The sequence below is a fragment of the Arvicanthis niloticus genome, chromosome 25 (assembly GCF_011762505.2).
Source record: "Arvicanthis niloticus isolate mArvNil1 chromosome 25, mArvNil1.pat.X, whole genome shotgun sequence".
NCBI classification, from domain to species: Eukaryota; Metazoa; Chordata; class Mammalia; order Rodentia; family Muridae; genus Arvicanthis; species Arvicanthis niloticus.
The window spans coordinates 31575493-31596051 of record NC_133433.1 but is presented as its reverse complement, the minus strand read 5'-3'; the positions used below and the strand labels follow the sequence as shown (position 1 = coordinate 31596051).

The 20559-nt window shown below is 40.1% G+C and overlaps 1 long non-coding RNA gene across 1 annotated transcript; it reads right to left on the bottom strand.

Moving 5' to 3' along the window:
- Positions 1–6636: 6636 nt before the first annotated feature.
- On the bottom strand, positions 6637–7407 carry LOC143438406 (uncharacterized). Its single transcript, XR_013107264.1, has 2 exons — positions 7270–7407; positions 6637–6788 (listed from the first exon to the last, which is right to left on the bottom strand). It is a non-coding gene; the product is annotated as an uncharacterized LOC143438406 (long non-coding RNA).
- Positions 7408–20559: the final 13152 nt, after the last annotated feature.

The window sequence follows — 20559 nt, the reverse complement described above, 5'->3', positions numbered from 1 at the left end:
CTAAATTTGTTTCACTAAATAATTACAATATGCTTTCTTCATTAGTTCATTAGTAGTTTTTTTTATTTAACTGAAATTACAATAATTGTACATAGCAACGCTTAAATTTTAGTATTTAAATAGTAGAAAATTATAATACCAAAATGCAAATGTTACTTAAATGGCGATAGATAATTTTTAAAAAGTAATGAAACTTTCTCAATCAAGGCAAGAGCCCCACCCAGAGCCTCCAGAGAAGAGAGGGATGGTATAGGAAGTGTGGGTCCTCACAGGCCTCTCAAATCCAGGATTTGTGGTGGGTGATGTCATGAACCAGGAGGAAGAGGCAATCAGTGAGACTCAGGGAAAATGAAGAAAAAAAAAATGTATCTCTTTTCAACCAAAAACTAAAAACCAACCAACCAAATGACTACAAAAACCAAAACAATCAAACAAACAACAAAACCAAACAACAACGAAAACCAACAACAGTCAATTGAACAAACAAACCCTGGCATTTGGTAGTCTGAATATCCAAGCAGCATAGTACAGAAGTCTTTAAGAGGCCAAGCCTAGTGGAAAGTTAAGCCTTGGAGAGTGTGTCTTACTTTCTCTGCTTCCCAGCTGCCTTTAGGCAAGCATCTTTGCTCCACCCATGCTTCTGCTATGTTAAGCAACTTTGCCAGAAGGAGGGGCCGAGGACAGAGACTTAAGTTGTTAGAAGGTAAAATAAGCATTTCCTCCCTTTGAGATATTTATCTCAGGTGTTCTGTCATAGAACTGACTAACAGAGACTGCAGGGGTTACATGCATAAACACAACACAAGACTAACTTCAACATTTAAATCAGAAATCCTTAGCTTGAGGCTTCCTTTCCGTTTTCTATGTCTGAATATTCACAGGACAATAGTCAAGTGTTTTACATGTGAGCTTTGGGGCCATTCCAGATCAGATCTACAACAAGGATGCTTGGTTTTCAAGTGTTCCCTGAGGCAGTGAATGTGGAGCTGTTTAACATACTGTGTTTCACAAGGTGCTTACATCCTTAGGGCAAAATTGGAGGAAGTGGACCACTGTGGGGTATGCCTTGAAAGGGTATTCTTTCTCCTGCCACCACCTCTGTTTTTTTAACCACCACATGGTGAGCAGCCTTCCTTGCCACACTTTCCACCGCCTCAGTGTTCAGTCCGGAGATATGGATCTAGCCAAACGTGGACTTTCTGGAAAGATGAGCTGAGATAATCAATCCTCCTTTTAGGTTGCCCATGTCTACTATTTTGTCTGGCTGATACAAAACTAAAGTGTTACCTTGTGTATTTGTATGAGTTGAAACAATGCAACTACCACAGTATTAGGAAAGAAGTTAACAGTGGAGAAGTGATATAAACAAGAAATTGTCATAAGCAACTAGCCTCAAATAAAGCCTGGCATGCTAAAGCTTGCCTGTATCCCAGAAGCAGAGACTTGAGCAACTGGTTACATTGCATTAGCAGTTAGTAAAGTAGAAAAGGCTCATCTTAGCTCTTTGTTCTTGTATATTTCAGGATCCCAGCCAAGGGAATGGGACCATCCACAGGGGGGAATTTTTCTACCTAAATTGACCTAAACAAGATAATCAAGCAAGCCCGGATGATTTTAGATTTCATTGAATTAACAATTGAAATTAAGTGTCACAGACATTTTCTGTGTTTTCTTTAAGAAAAAAAAAAAAAAACTTTGGTTATTAAAAAAAAAAAAAACCTTAATTTATCTGAATTTCTTTTGGGATAGGTGTCTGTAACTACTTGGGATGTGGTAGAATCTCACCAAGGGTTACAGTTAACATTATAATAGTCTCAATATAAAGGACACTGTTAGCCTTGTGGAATGCCCTGGTCAGCTTCAAATGCTCAGTGAGGGATCAAAATTTCTCTTGAGATGAATTTGTGTATGTTCAATGAGCTTCTGTTTTGTCCATACGAAGAGAGAAGAGATAAAATCAAGGCTATTGTATTTCCAGGGTATTTGTGGCTGAAAGGAAACAAAAATCTTTGAGAGTACTGTGTATGGTCTCAGATTTTGTAATCAACAATTACTGCTACAGGAAGACTTAGGGGCACTCAAAGCTCCCAGTTAATTTTTCCTTCATAGCACAGATAGAATGGTCCCACTGTGCAATGTAAAGTGTGGACAGGTAGTTCCACTAACCCTTTCAGCAGCCTGGGTGGAAACCTACTCTCTTCTTTTTTGCCTGGTATAGCAGTTTGAATGAGAACTGCTCTCTAAGGCTTATGTACCTGAACACCAATCCCCAGTTGGTACATTTTGGGGAGGTTATAGAACCTTTCAGAGGTAGAGCCTTGCTGGAGAAAGTAGGGCACCGGGAGAGGCCTTTGAGGGTTTAGTCTCTTGCCCCTTTCTGCTCACTCTCTCTCCTTGCTGTGTGGAGGTTAAACACTCAGCCAGCTTACTGCTCCTGCTGCCAGGCCATGCCTTTCTACCCTGATGATGGTGGCATTTTGGAACCGTTTGCTAAAATATAGCCTTTCTTTCTTAAGTTTGTCCGTTTTGGTCTGTCTTCCTTGCCCTTGGTCATATTGTTTTATCAAAGCAGCAGAAAAATAATCAATGCAACTCGAATGAGCTTTACTCACTGTGAACACACACCAGAAGGACACCTTTCTCACTTTTTCATGGAAGCAGTTTATGGTACCTTTCTATCCTACCCCATCGCTACTCCTGCCCAGGAGTGCTCTCAGTGTGTGATCATCAGGTGCCTCTTTACTCCACTGCCTTTACCTCAGAATGTTTACTATCGTTATGATTATTCTTATATCTACCTTTGTCCTAGACTTTAAGATCCAGGAAAGCAAAGATAATGCCTGTTGACTATGGAGAGTAAGGCTTTTATTATTACAGTTTTTTTTTTTTTTTTAAGTGAACGAGCAATGGGCATAGTGGTGCGTACTTATAATCTTAGCACTTGAGGTAAAGGTAGAAGGATGACAAGTTCTGGGTCAGTCTAGGGTTCCTAATGGAATCCTGACTCAAAATCAAAACAAACGAGCAAATAAACAAAAATAATTAATGAGCAACTGCTCACAATAGGTTCCACAGGAATCCCTGAACACTGTAAAACATGGTTGCTGCTCTTAAAGGTGTATCCTGGGATCTGGTGGTGTTCAGGCAGAGACCTCGAAGGGTATTGCAGGATGTTTTCTTGTTTTCTGGGATCTGATAGGAAATAGATGTCTCCATTTGGTGATGCAAATTACTAATTTGAAAATAATGACTTAAATGGGAACTTTACAAAATGAGATTATAAATACCAGCCAGCACATGCAACATATTCAACGTCATTATTTATCAGGGAAATTCACATTAAGCACATATGAGGAAACATTACTCTTATAATACTTGGTTTTATAAAACTAACATCAACAGGTATTGGTCAAAAATGAACAGCTGTGACTTTCAAACTTCATTATGAAAATAAGAGTGTCTTAGTTAAGGTTTTACTGTTGTGAACAGACCATGACCAAGGCAACTCTTTTAAGGACAACCTTTAATTGGGCCTGGCTTACAGGTTCAGAGGTTCAATCAATTATCAAGGTGGGAACATAGCAGCATCCAGGCAGGCATGGTTCAGGAGGAGCTAAAGGTTCTATATCTTTATCTGAAGACTGCCAGCAGAATACTGACTTCCAGGAAGCTAGGATGAGGGTCTTAAAGCCCACACCCACAGTGACAAACCTACTCCAACAAGCTCACAACTACTCCAACAGGACCACACCTTCTAATAGTGTGGCTCCCTAGGCTGAGCATACACAAATATCATATTTCACTCCCTGGTCCCCATAGGCTTGTTCAAACATATGAGTCTATGTGGGCCATACCTATACATAGCATAATGCAAAATACATTTAGTCCAACTTCCAAAGTTCCCATAGTCTATTGGAGTCTCAACAATGTTAAAAGTCCAAAGTTCAAAGTCTCTTCTGAAATTCATCTGATCATTTAACTGTAATCCCCAACTTGAGACAGGAAACCAGCTGGGCAAACTCCAAACTCTCTATCTCCATGGTTGATATCAAAGCAGTCTTCAGATCTCCAATTCCTTTTTCATCTTTGTTGACTACAACAAACTTCTTTCTCCTGGCCTGGTTCCACTTCCTGTTAGCAGCTTTCCTCAGCAGATAGCCCATGGCTCTGGCATCTCGAACATCTTCGGGTCTCCAAGGTGACTTCAGTGTTACAGCTTCTTGTTTCAATATCTGGGATCTACACATGATCTTCTGGGCTCCTTCAAAGGGCTGGTGTCACTTCTCCAGCTCTGCCCTTGGTAACATTCTAAGTTCAGGTTGATCCATTACACTACTGTTGCTATTCTTGGTGATCACCCCATGGTACTGGCATCTCCAATATGCTGGAGTCTTCCACTGCAACTAGGCTTCACCAATAGCCTCTCATAGGCTCTCTTCATGGTGCTGAGCCTCAACTCCTTTGCATGACTCCTTCAGTCCTGGACCATCAACTGCAACTGATGCTGCACCTTCACTAATGGCCTTCCATGGCCTCTCATAGTGCCAAGCCTCAGATGCTCTTCATGACCCCTTCATGCCTTAAAAACCAGTACCAAGTCCAGCTGCAGCATGAGGTTCAACCTTGGCCATTTCTGAAACACAGCTTTGTCTGCTCAGAAAACACCTCCCAGAAGATTTCACCTCAGTGATGCTGTTCTCTTCTTAATCACCACTCATTCCTTAGCTCCAGCTAATCAGCATCAATTGTCCCAGTAGTCCCTTCTATTCTGGACTCTAAAGCCAGAGCCATGTGGCCGAAGCTGCCGAGTTCTGCTGCTTGCTAGAGCTGGAACACGGCCCCTTGTTCTATTACATTATCATCAGCTTTCTGTTTTCCAGCTCCTTCACTGCCTAAGCTTGGCTGTCCTGGAAATTGCTCTGTAGACTGACTTTGAACCCAGAGGTCTCCTCGCCTGTCTCCTAAGCACTGGGATTTAAGCTGTGGTCCACCAACCCTGGATTTAAGTTTTTCTTCACCTAGAACTTGCTCTGTTCTTGGCTGGCCTTGAACTCAGAGATCTGCTTGTCTTTGCCTCCTGGGATTAAAGGCTTGTACTCCCATGTCTGGACCTAAATTTAGCTGGGTGGGATCTCATCCCAAGGTCACTACTGCCTTAATTCAATTTAATGTCCTTGAACACAGGATTCAGCTCCATTTCACTTCCTGGTGCCCCTTTAATACTGGAATCATATATTTTATAGTTTTCCTTTCTCAGCTTCCTATGCTTGTTTGAAATGCTCTTCATGAGACTTAACCAGAGAACAAAGTTTATGATGGGCTTTTCTGAGACTTCCTTTGTCAGTGAAATCTGAGTCTCTTCTCCTTAGCCTCAGGCATATTCTTCAGATAAGGGCAAAAAGCAGCCAAATTCTTCACCAAAATACCACAAAAACAATTTCTAGGCCATATATTGAAATTCGTCACTGAAACCTCTTAAGCCAGGTCCTCACAGTTCAAATCACTCTCAACAGCAAAGTCTTCCATATTCCTACTAGGATAGCCCATTAAGCCATTTAAAGCATTCCACTGCTTCCAAATCCAAAGTCCCAAAATCCACTTTCTTCTAAACAAAAGCATGGTCAGGCCTACTGCAGTAATACCCCACTCCCAGTACCAACTTCTGGTTTAGTTACTTAGTTTTACTGCTGTGAACAGACACCATGACCAAGGCAACTCTTATAAGGACAACATTGAATTAGGACTGGCTTACAGGTTTAGAGGTTCAGTCCATTATCACCAAGGTGAGAGCATGGCACTGTGCAGACAGGCATGATGTAGAAAGAGCTGAGAGTTCCACATTTTTATCTGGAGGCTTCTAGCAGAATACTGACCCCCAGGCAGCTAGGATGAAGGTCTTAAAACCCACACCTACAGTGACACACCTATTCCAACAGGGCCACACCTTCTAATAGTGCTATTCCCTGGGCCAAGCATATACAAACCATCACAGAAAATGAAAAAAATAGTTTGCAAAATTGTCAGTTTTAGTAAAGACAACCATATGCTTATCATACGACACTGTCTACCATAGGCCTTCTATGTAATGTCCATAGCAACTTTATTAGCAATAATTTAGGGGGTAAAAAAAAGAAACAGATCAGCCATCCACTAGAAACTTAATGGCTCAACTAGTGTATTCACAGTGAAATAAGATTCAGCAAAGCAAAAACAATCAATAGAAACTCCACACATTACTGGTAGAAATATATATATATATATATATATATATATATATATATATATATATATATGTGTGTGTGTGTGTGTGTGTGTGTGTGTGTGTGTGTCAAAAGCACCACACTGAGCAAAACACACCCAAAAAATCAGTCGGTTGGGCAGCATCATCTATGTCTATGTATTTAGATATACATTAAAATATTAGACTCAGGGAAGTCCTCGGACGTCGCAGGGCCGGAGGCACGCGGATAGAAGGAGCACCATGTCCACGGATGTCCCCAAGGCAGTGCCTGCGGAGGAGCAAAAGGAAATGGAAGATAAAGTAACTGGTCCAGAGAAGGCTGAAGAGGCAAAGTTAAAAGCAAGGTATCCTCATTTGGGACCAAAGCCTGGTGGTTCTGATTGTTTAAGGAAAAGATTGCAGAAAGGGCAAAAGTATTTTGATTCTGGGGACTACAACATGGCAAAAGCAAAGATGAAGAACAAGCAGCTTCCTGCTGCAGCCCCGGATAAGACAGAGGTCACTGGTGACCACATTCCCACTCCACAGGACCTCCCTCAGCGGAAACCTGTTGGGCCTTGGACGAGGTAACTCCATTTAACCTGCCACCTTCAGTCACGTAGGACACAGGTAGAGGGCATGATTAACAAGTCTCTACCTCCAGAGATTTAAATATTAATGAATTATCAAAAGGCCAGGGGAGTGGCTAATTAAGTTATTCCCTCCCCTTTTTCCCTTCCCTATAAAATGAGACTCCCCTGGCCTTTTGGGGGGGGGGAGAAGTGCGTACCACCTACATCCATTTACCATGTCATGAACAATAAAAGCTTTGGAAAACCGGACTCTTCGTGTCGCATGGTCTCTCTGCCAGATTCCCAGCTTTTGGAACCCTGGAACCTTGCCGATGCAGCCGCCAGCCCACCCACCAACAGCTGCCTGAATGTGGGATCTTCCGGGCAGGATGGGAAGCCCGCCGCCGAGACCCCCCCCCCCCCCCGCCGCCGCCGGACTCCCTCCCCCCACCCGCGAGATTTCTTCCCCACAGAAACCATCCCTGGTTGCTAACAAGCTGGCTGGCTGATTAAAAGAGCTGAACTGCATGAGTCTTCTAATGTCCTTCATTTCTCCTTACTACGTTACTTACCCACTTCTGTTCCTTTCACTCTCTCTGTCATTTGAGACTGACAGCTTTGCAGGTAGTGGTAGTGTGTGTTACTGTTGTAAGGGAGCACACATGTGTAGAGGTTTTGGTTAGTTTCACAGTCCACTGATGCAAAGGACATGTAACAGCAACATAAGTAAATGACGTGACAATGATTGTACATATTACCCAGCTGGTGTAGGGCTGGCTCCAACAAGTAGCAAGCGAGTTTTACAGCTTTAATGCTCTGGCTTTCTTTACTGTCTCATAGTTACAGCTTTGTATGTTACTCTTATTTAATAGAACCTCTGTATTGATTTCTTCTGTATCTTCCTTTTGAATTTTGTAAGACAGAAGTTTACGACCACCAGTTGAAAGACAAGTCACATAATCCAAGCAACAAGTAAATGGGCTGCAAAAGATTTGAATAACTGCTTGGACTTGACGGCCTTAAACCTGCTGTCCCAGCTTTAATAAGAGCATCTTACTTGGGTGATATTTGCCTGTTCTGGTGTGACTTGTGTGACACCAGTGCTTACCAGCTGTCACTGAAGCTAGTGCTCTTCCTTGTTCTGCAGTGTGTGGGGACGGTTTTCTTTGCTGAAGACGTGAATGGGTGTGCATGTGCACTGACTATTGAATTCACTTTTGTGCCATTTTTGTAAATACAATAGTTTTGCACAACCTTTTACAAATGTCTGTATTAATTTCACCGTATTAGAAAGTAGATAATGTGCCAACCAGAAACACAGGAATTCCTACAGAAATTTGCCTGCCATTACTGCTTTTGTATAAGAATAGTTTACAGTCTTGAGCTTATTAGAATACCAAACTGAAACATACTCAGCCTTCTGCAGAGTTGAGCTTTTTCATTGTTCCCAGTACCCATGACTTTCGGTGGCCTTGAACAAATACGACATGTTGCTTGGGCATATCTTCTGTTCTATGCAGAATTATATGAATTATATTTCTTTTACAGAAAAATTACAGTTCATATAATTTATATAAGCCTTCTTAGTGTAGAACTTTTTACTTCCACATTCAGCTTTGGGGATACTAAAGTATAACACTAGCATTCTCTGTCTTCTGTTATCTTCTCAGCCTCTGACCTCTTTATTTTGCTTCTGTGACTCGTATTGGGTTTTCCCATTTATATAAAAGCGTATGTGTCTATCTTTACTTTTTAAACTTGCTAAATAAAGACTTTTTGTGAGGGAAAAAAAAGATATTGAACTCAAATCACCTGAGCTGGCCTACCTGAGACATTTTTTTTGTTCTCTAGGTCAGTGCATGAGCACATGAATATTGACATTTTTTTTTTTGAAGTAAGAAGTCCTCAAGGAATACAGGAAAGCTACAGAATAATAGAAGTATTCTGTACCTTGTGTCAGATGATGAAGCAGCATGAATGGAAATGTAAGATCTGTGCACTGGGACTCACGAGATGACCCATGAGATAGGGTACTTGCTATCAGACTTGATAGCATGAGTTCCATCTCTGGGAGCCCATATGCTAGCTAGAGACAGCTCTGACTCCAGACACAGTTTGGGACATGTACCATACACACACACACACACACACACACACACACACACACACACACACACACGTACATATGCATACATAATTTCAAAAATATGTATATTTTGCTATATACAAATTGCACATTAAAAATAAAATTACAATGACTTGCAAATAATCAGCTAAATTTCCATATTTGACCCAGTTCACCAGATACAGTGCTTAAAATTTCTTACCTCTGAATGGCATTAGCCTTGAAGTCACTGCAGTACTCTTCACAAAAAAATAATTAACCCTATGCTTTGCACAGCAAACTCTGTTGGAACTACCCTACTTTAAAAGAGAATATATATCCTTGTATAGATGTCCTGAGATGGAAACAAAGATCTTAGCCAGGCCAACCTAGGCCATAGTTAGCCCACACTGAATGAAGCTATAGAAATTCTGTATAGTCTTTAGGAATAATATATACATATTGTCACACATACAGAGACACACATACATATACAAGTCCATGTAATATACATATATTTACATTTTAAATTTTATATATAATATAGACCTCTCTCTCTCTCTCTCTCTCTCTCTCTATATATATATATATATATATATATATATATATATATATAATTTTAGGCAAACTGTCATCAGGCTGTAGAATGAACATCAGTAATATATAGGAATTCTGTAGTCTACTGAGCAATGAATATACTGCATGCCATTAATATTCAGCAGAGGTACAGGTCAGGAAAGGATTTAATGAGAATGGCTGACAGTAGGGACTTGAGAAACATAAAGATTTAAAAGAAAAAGTTTGGAGTCCAGAGAAGAAAGTGCCTGAGTACTGGTGGAAGGCTTTTGAGAACTGTTGTAGCCTGGCTCATGACTGAGGTACACATTCAGGGGTGCTGTGTGTTAGTTGAACATGGCAGGAAGTCATTATATGTTGGCAGAATGTTCTCTTTTTAAACCTGTGATTGCATTATACAGATAGGGCCACCGTCTGTGATTTGTGCACACTTCAAAGTAATATTTTAAGGGGGAAAAATTAGAAATGCTAGAAATCTGGAATCTCTCTTTGAAAAGTAAGTTAAAAGTAATTTAAGTGAAAATACACTGATTAAAATAGCCCTGTTTCAGATTTTTGAAGCATGTTCATTCTTACTGATTAAATCTCTCAGTTATTTAATATAAACCACCCCGAGATCAAGAGAACCAAGCAGAAGTCGTGTGATAAAACTCAGGAACTTTTACAGACAGTCTCAAACAGCTTCCCTGATAGCCTCCTGAAGACACTTAATAAGTTTGTAATAATCAGTACGTGATCCCCAAGCAATGACAATAAGAAGCAGCTGCTCGGCAGCAAATCCTAGCTCCAGTAGGGATTAACTCTAAACTCATGTCACATTTAGTCAGTTTTCATTTGAGACAACAAGGCAAACATTTGCCAGGCTCTGGGGCAATTATGTATTTGTCAAAACAGATGAAACATAAAATGTTCATTTTGTTTTCCTCTCGAATAAATATTTCTGTGGGACAGAGACTCTTTTAATGTTGGAGTAACTCACGAAGAGGGTGGCGCGCGCTTCTAGCCTCGGCTCCCGTTCCACTTTGTTGTTTCTACTTCAGGAATTCTTTGCTGCTGATGCATCTTTGCCCCACTGTCCTGGCTCTCCAGCATCCACGCTGCCCAGTCACAGGCCATGGCGCCAGTGATGCTGCTGTTCATAGGTATAACAATTTCTGATAATTAAACTCTTGTGAGTCTGACTGGGAGATAGATCAGTTGGTAGGAGAATAGTGATAACAGTGAACGTCCCAAAGGAGCTTTCACTTACTACATACTGGTGAGTCTCCCAGGCAAGAGTGATCTAGTGAATTCTACCCCAGTACTTCTGACAATAGGCCTGGAGTCTAGAAATTTCCCACTGATGTCCAGGCTGCTGCTTGTTAACCAAAGTTAGAAGGAGTAGGCTTTGGTCTTGCTTCTGGTGGGCAATCTGATGTGATGGCTAACTGTCAGTGTGTTATTGCCATCCAGTTCTTGACTATGTAAGTGTAAAGACTTTGTAGTTTTCAATAGACCTAAGCAGCCAGGATAGATGTACACTTTCAAATTGGTTAGTTTTGTATACACTCTGCTAAACATTTGCGTGGTATAGAGAGAAGATACCCAGAAGATTTGCTTGTAGTTACTGAAATTTTGTAACCTAGACTTGGGGTCTTATATAGAGGCTAGGCACTTGGGCATCTTTCTCCTATTGATCTTTTAGTCAGTGAGTATTCACAGGGTCAGCACTTCAATCCTCCTGGAACTTAACTGGAAGAATCCCTAGGCAAATCTAGATTCCTTACTTCCCCTTCAATTAGAAATACATTGATCTTGTCTCCACTGTTTTACTACTCTTTATCTGAAGTTTTTATGCCCCACCTCCTGCTATTGTATAGCTCTCTTTAATGTGTAGAAAGGAACTGGCAGTGTTCTGGTTAAGTATCAGGCTTATCCATCTGTGGACTTCTATCCCTAGCTTACTCTGTTGGCTACCTTGACCATAATTGATTTGGTAACCTACACAAAGTGCTTTACCAGTGTAGACCATAAATTGAGAGTAACCTCAAGTCTGAACTGCAGTGTTTTAGACAACATTTGTTGCCATCCTGTGGGATGACAGTATGCACAAGGCAGGGTTTTCTTTCACGTTGTGTGTTTGGAACCAAGGCTGTCGTGACGCTGCATAACTGCTCACAGGCAAGCACTGCCTGAAGTTGCTCAGAGTCATTACTCATTTGACTCTTTAGTCTCTGGTGATGGTGCGCTAGAAGCTCTGTAGTGTCGCCGTTCTTCCTGACCTCCGCTGGTGCCCTAGAAACTCTGTAGTGTCGCCGTTCTTCCTGACCTCCGCACTTTGTTACATGACCTCATATGGGCTGGTGAGCCACAGGTTAGAAAGCTGTAACCCAAACAATCCAGAACCTTAATTTACTCACAGATAAAAAAGAAAAAGCTCCTTTGTTGTAGAATGAAACACGATTCAGGTTCCAATATGAATATCCAGTCTTACATGACAGAAATATGTCTATTTACTGTTTGTAGCAGATAAGATCCAAGAAGTATTTCTTAAGAAGCAATTAATGTTTATCTCTGAGTCCCAATGATCAAAACTATTAGGAGATTCCGCCTCCATATTTTTGAATACTTGATGGCTTACATCTTCCACCTGGTACCGTAATCGGATCTTAGCACTTGATTAGCAAGGGGGAAAGCAGCCTTTGCATGTCAGTACTGAGTCTCACAGTGTACAAGCTTACTGTCTACTCTTTCAGGACTAGGAACTTATTCTACATCAAATTTGGCCTCCAGTATATTCAATGAGGACATTGAGCTTGGATCCAGGCTCCCTGTAGGATTGTGATTGCATCCCATAGAGAGCCCAACCTGGCTGAAATAGTGCCACGAACAGAAACATAACCAAACGTGCTTCCTCTCCTCTGAACGCTTTGTTTCTAGGAAGTCCTCAGACATACAAACTCCTCCCTCTCTCTGTCTCTCTGCCTCTCTGTTTCTCTGTTTCTCTCTCTCTCTGACTCTCTTATTTTGTGTTAGAATATTAAAAATAAATACAAGAATCAATTACACTTCATTGAAGTCCACACAGTAGTCTGAAGAAAATATACAATAAAAATAATTTATATCAGAGAAAATTCTTTGAAAGAAAAGTAGACTGGATAAAAGAATATTACAATAGAAACTAATTCAAACACATCAGTAATTTATGAGATATTCTGAGGTATCTACATGTGTTATGATCTTATGATAAAAGTCAAGGGAATAATAAGCAAAATTCCATGGTAATCCTTATGACAAACTTCATGGTAATGTTTCCTTGGGTGATAAAATTTAACACTAAATATATAATTTAATTTATATAACACTGTCATATAAAGATACAAAAAGACTTTTAATGCTGTTCGTGCTCCCTCAAGCTGTCTTCTCCTCTCTTCCCTTGCCTTTAACTTCCTTCTGTTCCTTTTCTCTTTGAGGTGAGCTGTTATTATGTAGCTCAGACTGGCCTCAGTTATACAAACCTCCTGCCTCAATCTCCTCCATGACCTATTACAGACTGGTCCCACTGTGTCAGGGAGAGTGCTGTATTTTCTCTTCATCTGCATAGGATATACAAGATTTCCTCTGTCTGTCTTATCGTCTGTTCCATTATATATAGATCTCCACACAAATTTCATTTATTGTGCTTTATAATATTTAGTGTCAAAATTTCACACAGTATCATTACAAATTGAAAAAGATTCCAAGATGAATAACGGTGGAAAAATTACCTAGCACATAAAAAAAATCTCATTTTAGAGGAAAAGTATAAGTAATATAGAACTTGAAAAAACTAGAGTATTTTTAGTTGTACATGGAGATTTATTCAATTTGACATATTTTATTTCATTTTGGAATTGATATTTGTAGCTACTCATCCAGTGTTTATTTCTATTTACTGTCAAGAGCTTACTCTATCAATCTGATTGAACAGTCTTGTTAGCATTTTATTTTTTGTAAGAAGAACAATTGAAATATACCTCACTATTCTTTTATATCATTCCTCTGCTTTGGAGTCCCTTGGCCTTGGTTCCCAGGGGGTGGTATCATGTGGATAGATGACCTTACCACACAGACAACTCCCACTCCCAGTAAATGGCACCTTGATTTTAGGATAGAAGCAGAAGTGTCCACTTAAATGCACCTCCCTTTGCTTTTTTTCTTTTGTATGTACTCTGTGCACTGCTTGCCTGGTCTTGTAGGACAAACATGGAGTCTATGTTGTGGTTTTCATCCCATGATCCTTTTCTTTGAAGAACTAGCAATAACACTAGTCTTAAACAGTCCATAATTGAGCCTGGGGTCACAGACTTGTAATTTCAGCTACATGGAGGCTGAGGTGGGAGGGTTTCTAATCAAGACCTGCTGGGTTTAGAGCAAGTTCAAGGGAAGGTATGAAGAGGCCCACAGATCTAGTTCAGTGATTCATAACCCCTTGCCTGGCATATGGTTCAGTCTCCAGTGACAAATATGCAAAAATAAAGCTCACAGCACAACTTATTTTGACAACGAGAGGAAACATTCTCCAAGTTGAAACCTGAGAAGAGAGAATGGTAATCAAAGAAGGCCAGACACAGAAGCAAACTATAAACGGTGCAGTGGTCCAGGCCTGCATGATGACAAGCATCCTAATGTGAGATGACACTGGGTGGGCTTTTGTGAAGTCTATCTGTCTGCCTCAGCCATGGTTTCGAAAGAGTCTCCTAAGCTCATTCTCCCCACACTGTTGAGGAAAAGATGGCTTCTTTGGAGACGCAGTCTAATGCCACACCACATGACAAAATTACCAAGCCTCTCAAGACTTCTACCTCTTTGATCTTGAGTTTCTTTTGTATGAACATCCTTTTTCTAGCACAACACAGGCCCTCAATAGCATCTATTGTACAGCAACTGAGAGAGAGGGAGAGATTTTATTTAATCTCATTTTAAATAATGTTTTCACATAATATATTCTGATCTTAAATTCCCTCCTCCACTCCTCTCAGCTCCTCCTTACCTCCCTACCCACCCAACTCCACTACCATTCTTGCTCCTTCTCTTTAGAAAACAAACAAGAAAGCAAACAAACGCAATCCCCAGAAAAATTTTAAATGAAGAAAAGACATACATACATACACACACCCCCCAAAACCAAACCTGCAAACCCACAAAATATGAAAAAACAGTGTTCAAACAAAAGATCAATTAAACAAAAAAAATGTCTCATGGAAGCAATGTGCAACAAACTATGTCCGAGTATACCATTTGTGTTCATTTCATCTTGGCTATCAAGGGCTGGCCATGGGGTCTATCCTTATGTGTGGCTAATATACCCAGTGAGAGTCCATTGGAGGAAACAAAGTTTTCCTTTGTAAGCAGTTGTCTCTTGCAGATAGCTTCTGGTTTAGGGGTAGGAATTCATGTTACCTTCCACCTTTCAGCACTGTGAACCATCTGGCTTCAACTTGTGTGGACACTGTATGTTGCTAGTCTCTTCTGTTCTTATGTGCTTCCATTTATTGCATATGAAAAACAGTTTCTTTGGAGTCGTCCATCTGCTCTTACAATTTTTCTGCCTCCTTTTCCACATAGCTCCCTGAGCCCTGAAGGGAGGGCTTTGATGAAGACATCCCACTTAGGACTGAATTTCCCAAAACATTCTCTGAATACTGTCCAGTCTTCCATAATCTAAAGATTGTCCAGTTGTGAGTCTCTGTGTTAGTTTTCATCTACTGCAAGAGAAAGCTTCTCTGATGGTGGCTGAGAGGGGCACTGATCAAGGGGTATAGCAGAATGTTAGTTCTTTTATTGCTACGCTCCTTTAGCAGAACAGTATTTGAATTTCCCCTAGTCCCCAGGCCTATCCAGTCTTTGGTTCTTGGCCTGGAGCAGTGTCAGGCATGAGGTTCCATCAGGTGGAGTGGGCCTTAAATCCAGTTAGAATGTGGTTGGTGCTTCTACAACATTTGTGTCACTTTGCACCAGCATCTTTCAGGCAGGTCACTACAGTAGGTCACAGGGTCTGTAGCTGGGTTGATGGCTACCTTTACTTGCCTTCCAATATGACTATACTAATTAGTATAGAGTGAAGGCTCTAGTTAGGACCAACTTGAGGTCTCTATGCTCAATGAGGTATGGAAGTGATGGTGTCAACAGTAGGGCCTTACTATCATTGAGGGTACTAAATGTCTCAGACGAGCTCTCAGTAAAGCAGTTTCTCATTTGATATTCATAAATAATATTCTCATTGCTGACCTCCTAGAGAGAGCAGTGTCATTAAACTTAAGAAATGCTAAGATGTATCTTATTTGTTCAAATGAGTATTCTGATTTTTCCAGCCAGGATCTTGTTCTGTAGCTCAGGCTGGCTTGGCACTCCCTTTGGTCCGTATGACTCATCCTCTCAAGTTCTGGGATTCCTGGAAAGGACCACTGTACACATTCTAAAGTATGTTTGAAAGAAGGAAAATCTCTGAGGCTAAGGAGATGGCTCAGTGGGTAAAGGTGCTTGCCACCAAGCCTGAGGACACACGTATTGAAAGAGAACTGACTGACTTCCAAAAGCTGCCCTCTGACACCTATAAGTGGCCTGCAATATGCATATTTGTCATTCCACCCCTCATGCAAACTGCACACAAATAAAATACGCATTCTTTTTAAATCAAGAAGAGAGTCATAGAGACAGACAGCTTGGATGCTCAGCCTTTGTATGTATGTGCATACCTACACATGTGTATATACATACATCATATATTCACACATGCCCACACTAAAAAAAAAGACTACAATTTTAATGAACTCCATGTTCTAATTCATATTGCTAATTTAATTTTTGTCTTAAGTAGCGTTTGGTATGTGCAATTAACACCTGACATATGAACATTTATCTTCTTTGACTTGATATAATGAGTAATTTTATGTGTTTGAGTGCAATAACATTTTTTCTTAGATACTTTTGCATTTCTGATATTTTCTTTCTATTTTGAACTTTTTTATTGACACATAATATCTATGCTGATTTTTATACTCCCCAAGTAGAAAAATAAATAAGGGCAAAATAAAAGTAAGTATCTCTATGGCAATTACATGTCTATAAACAAAAAATGTATTTATAAATTAAACACAAAGCCAGTAAAATTCAAATGGATGATATTAACTACTGTCATCTTGTTGAAAGTGGAACTGGGCACTGTAGTGCAAATTCTTTTGACATCTTTTGACTTTGGCATGCCTTAATTACTGAGTGTTATGTGATACTTCAAGCCTTTCATTATTCAGAATCGATCTGAATTAACTTTGAATCTGCATGTCATCAGCCCAGGCCATTGTTCCCAAGCTTTCCTCAGCCAGCTCAGATATAACATGTGCCGATGCTGTGTTCCTGAAGCCGGACGTGAACATGCACCCTGGGACATGTACTCGGCGGCTCAGCTCTCCACATAAGCCCAACTAGGTTAGCTTCTAAGATACTGATCAGAATAAGTGAAAACAGAATTAAAATACATCCACGGATAGCTTGCAAATCTCCCAAGAGAGGTGTAGGCATACCAGTTAAGAAGCCTTAATATTTATTTCTTGAAATTGACTAATTATTTGTTAACATGCAAGGAGTACCATGTAAGACAATAACTTGGCAATCTTCCTGATAAATTCCATGGGATCTACCAAGTGGAAAGCATCATTTTCTGTTTTTCTGTTCTGTGCCTTTTCCCTGAAGGCGAAAGATATTTCCTTCCCATGACAATAATGGCCCTTCCTGGCATACACATTAATTCTAAGAATTCAGAAACTCTGACTTGGAATTCTGAATGCCAACAGTCGTGGGTGTAAAATGAAGTAATTTATGTGTCATAGCTAATTAAGATTATAGTATTTCACGGCACTTGAAATTCAAGTTCAAAGACGTTTTAGTGCTTTTCTCTGATCCGTGGTGTCAAGGAGCCCTTGAGCGGGCTTCCTGCCCACAGCAACAGGCAGGCAGTAGCTTATATCCATCTCCTATAATTAAAACAGCACTTCTTGCATACTTCTTTTGAGTACTAATTCTTTTCAGAAAAATGCGAGTTATTATTTGCTGCAATTTTATTTAAAAGTGGAAAGTCTTTGTGGGCTCTGTTTCTGATTTTTTTTTTCATTAGAAAATTGATTTGATGGATTTGAACTGTTTTTTCTGATACAAGCAAAGTACAAAATTATGAACAGAAAGGAAGAGAAGACAAGCACACCGAGATACGGTCTAGATTTATCTTTTTATTGTTAGAGAATTTCGTGCAAGCATATAATCTGTTCTGGTCAAATCCACCCCCACTTGCAGCTCCTTCTCATGCCCCTACCACTTTCCCTCGCAACTCCACATGCTGTCTTCTGTTTCTTTCTCTGTTCTGTTTCTTTGTTTTTGTTTGTTTCCATCAGGTACACCTACTGATGCCTGCGTGTGTGTAGATGCAGGAACAGCTACTGGAGCATGGGCAGCCTTTCACATGGTGAGACTGAAGACTGTACAACATTGTAAATAAGCGAATCGCAACCCTACAGAAGAACATGGATGGATTACACAAACAATGTTGAAGGAAAGACACCAGACAGGAAACAATTAAATTCTGTGTTATTTAATTTATACTAAATCTAAACTGGCCAGACTCATCCATCGTGTTAAATGTCAGAGCAGCTGGTTAGTATGAGGGTGAGGAGCCAGATTGATCAGGCACACGGGGCACTTCAGAACAGCGGTGGGAGTGTCAGTTCTTGACCATCATGTACTGAGCATTCTTGGCTGAGCTCCTTAAAAGGTTAAAGTTTTGCTTGTGAAATTGAATTAAGTCTACCTCAAGAAATCACTGTAAGGATAAATAAGAATGCCTGTAAGATGATGTATCTGGAATTCAGCTAACTCCACATCACCATTGTTGGCACCATTACTATTACCAGCATTAACCTGCACATTCACTAAGTTTGGTGGACTTGTGTCATTAATACCTATGTTCTTCGACGTGTTCTGACTAACCCTCCAGTTTCTATTGCACAGTTCTCAAACGCTAAGGTACTGTGTGGAAATAGCACCATGAAAGCAGTCGCTTCACACTGTAAGGATGATGCCAAGGGCATTTTTATTACAGGGCATGGGTTCTCCCCAGAAGGACCCACCAAGGAAACACCTTGCTCACTCCAGCATGGGAATAATTATATTTCTCTGGAACAACAGGTTCTGATTATCGTCAACCTTTTGTCTTACACAAATTCTGAGCCCTATAAAAATACACAGATATATCTTTTTTCTGGGCTATTGGGATGTTGAAAATTTAGTGGTCTGTAAGAAATATGGTGTGTGTGTGTGTGTGTGTGTGTGTGTGTGTGTGTGTGTGTGTTTCTGTGTGTGTGTGTGAGGAGATAACTTGCTGGAGTTTACTCTCTGCTCCCACCACACAGGTTCTGGGGATGGAACCTGGACTGGGAGGCTTGACTGAGAGTGTCTTTACTTGTTAGCCAGCTATCTCGCTGACCAGAATTAACTGACTTAGTGACAAATTACCTGGCAGGTGTAAAAATAACAACAACAAAAAAGAAAGCCATATGCAAACAGCTCATTAGAAACATTTGTAAATGAGGGAAATAATTGATCTCCTTATTACCAATCAGTTATAGACTTAGAACACAAGAATGCTAATGAATTTGCCCTTTACATATGAAATTGTTGAGCATAATATTTTATTTCTTTTAGATATATGTAAAGATCACTTAGGAATGGTGAATGGCTAAAAGAGAATGTGAAACACACAACAAAGTATGAAATTATAATTTGTACTAGAGAAATCGCCAAAACCATTGTTAAAACAATCTTCACTAGTATTTTCATTAATGCATTAAGGCAAAACTGTTAGAAAAAACGTCATGACCAGGCAGAGTGGTGGAAAGACTTGGAAAAGTCCTGGTATATATTTTGAGAACACAGACATCAGTAAATGCTGACAGTAGAAAATACAATTCAAACTTCCGGTGACAGATGTGAAGTTGCTGAAACAGAAGGCCTGCCCTTCCTACTGATGCTGTAGGAAAATGTTTACAAAATAGGAGCCTCTGTCCCCACGTGATGCTGTGTTCAGGCCAGGTCACTTTTCACAGTGCTTATAAAATAATGACCTCATCTTCTTCATCGACTTCTTTCAAAAAGCTACCTTCCTTATTTCCCTCACACTTCATTGTATAATTGGGAGAGGGAAACTGCTAAATTGATCAGTTTTACAAGAGGGGAATATATCTAGATATAAAATGTTATTACTGTTGACAGTCCAACAAGCAAGGCACAATGGGAGAATCTATGGCAGTGCTTGAAATTTGGTGAAACAATTTTCAACACACTGCACTTTATTCTTAGATAAAACTTAAGCCACTCTTTTGCACGTTATTCTAAAGGAGTCAGCGCATAAAGGACAACAGAGGCTTCTCCATATAACTTGACACTGTTCAGCTTCATCAACAGTTTTAAACCAGGCTGTGTGGGCGGTGGGACTTCTAACTGGGACATCTGGCCACTTAATAATTATAAAAAAGTTTATTTTACACAGAATATCTTCGGCAATAACATTACATAGCTGCATGAATGCCCTCGTTTCAAATTGCTTATGAGAATACTGATAGTCACACCTTCCTTGGGCACTGTGGGCTTGCTTGTTGGCAGACAGACAAATCTTAACTGGCCTGAGGCCTTGAGGCATACATAAGTCTGTGATCTAGATTGCTTTCCCATCTTTCATCTAATCACCCCTCCCCATTTTTCTTTCTCCTTTTTGAGGCTTTTTCCTCTAATATAACTACTGCAGTCACATCCCTCATAATCTTTTTTCTTCATTGTTATCATATATATATTTATATATATATGTGTGTGTGTATGTATATACATATATATACACATCAAGGAGGCTTGAGACTAAGTGATTCTGAGAGTCTTCATTAGAGCTGAGACCTGAGGCAGAAATGTGAAGGATGCTTTTCAGCACATTGGGCAGATGAAGAAGCAAACGTTTTCATCTCCTCAAGCTTGAACAGTTTAAAGTAAAGGGATTGTATACAAGGTCTGCAGCCTGCCAACAGTGAATC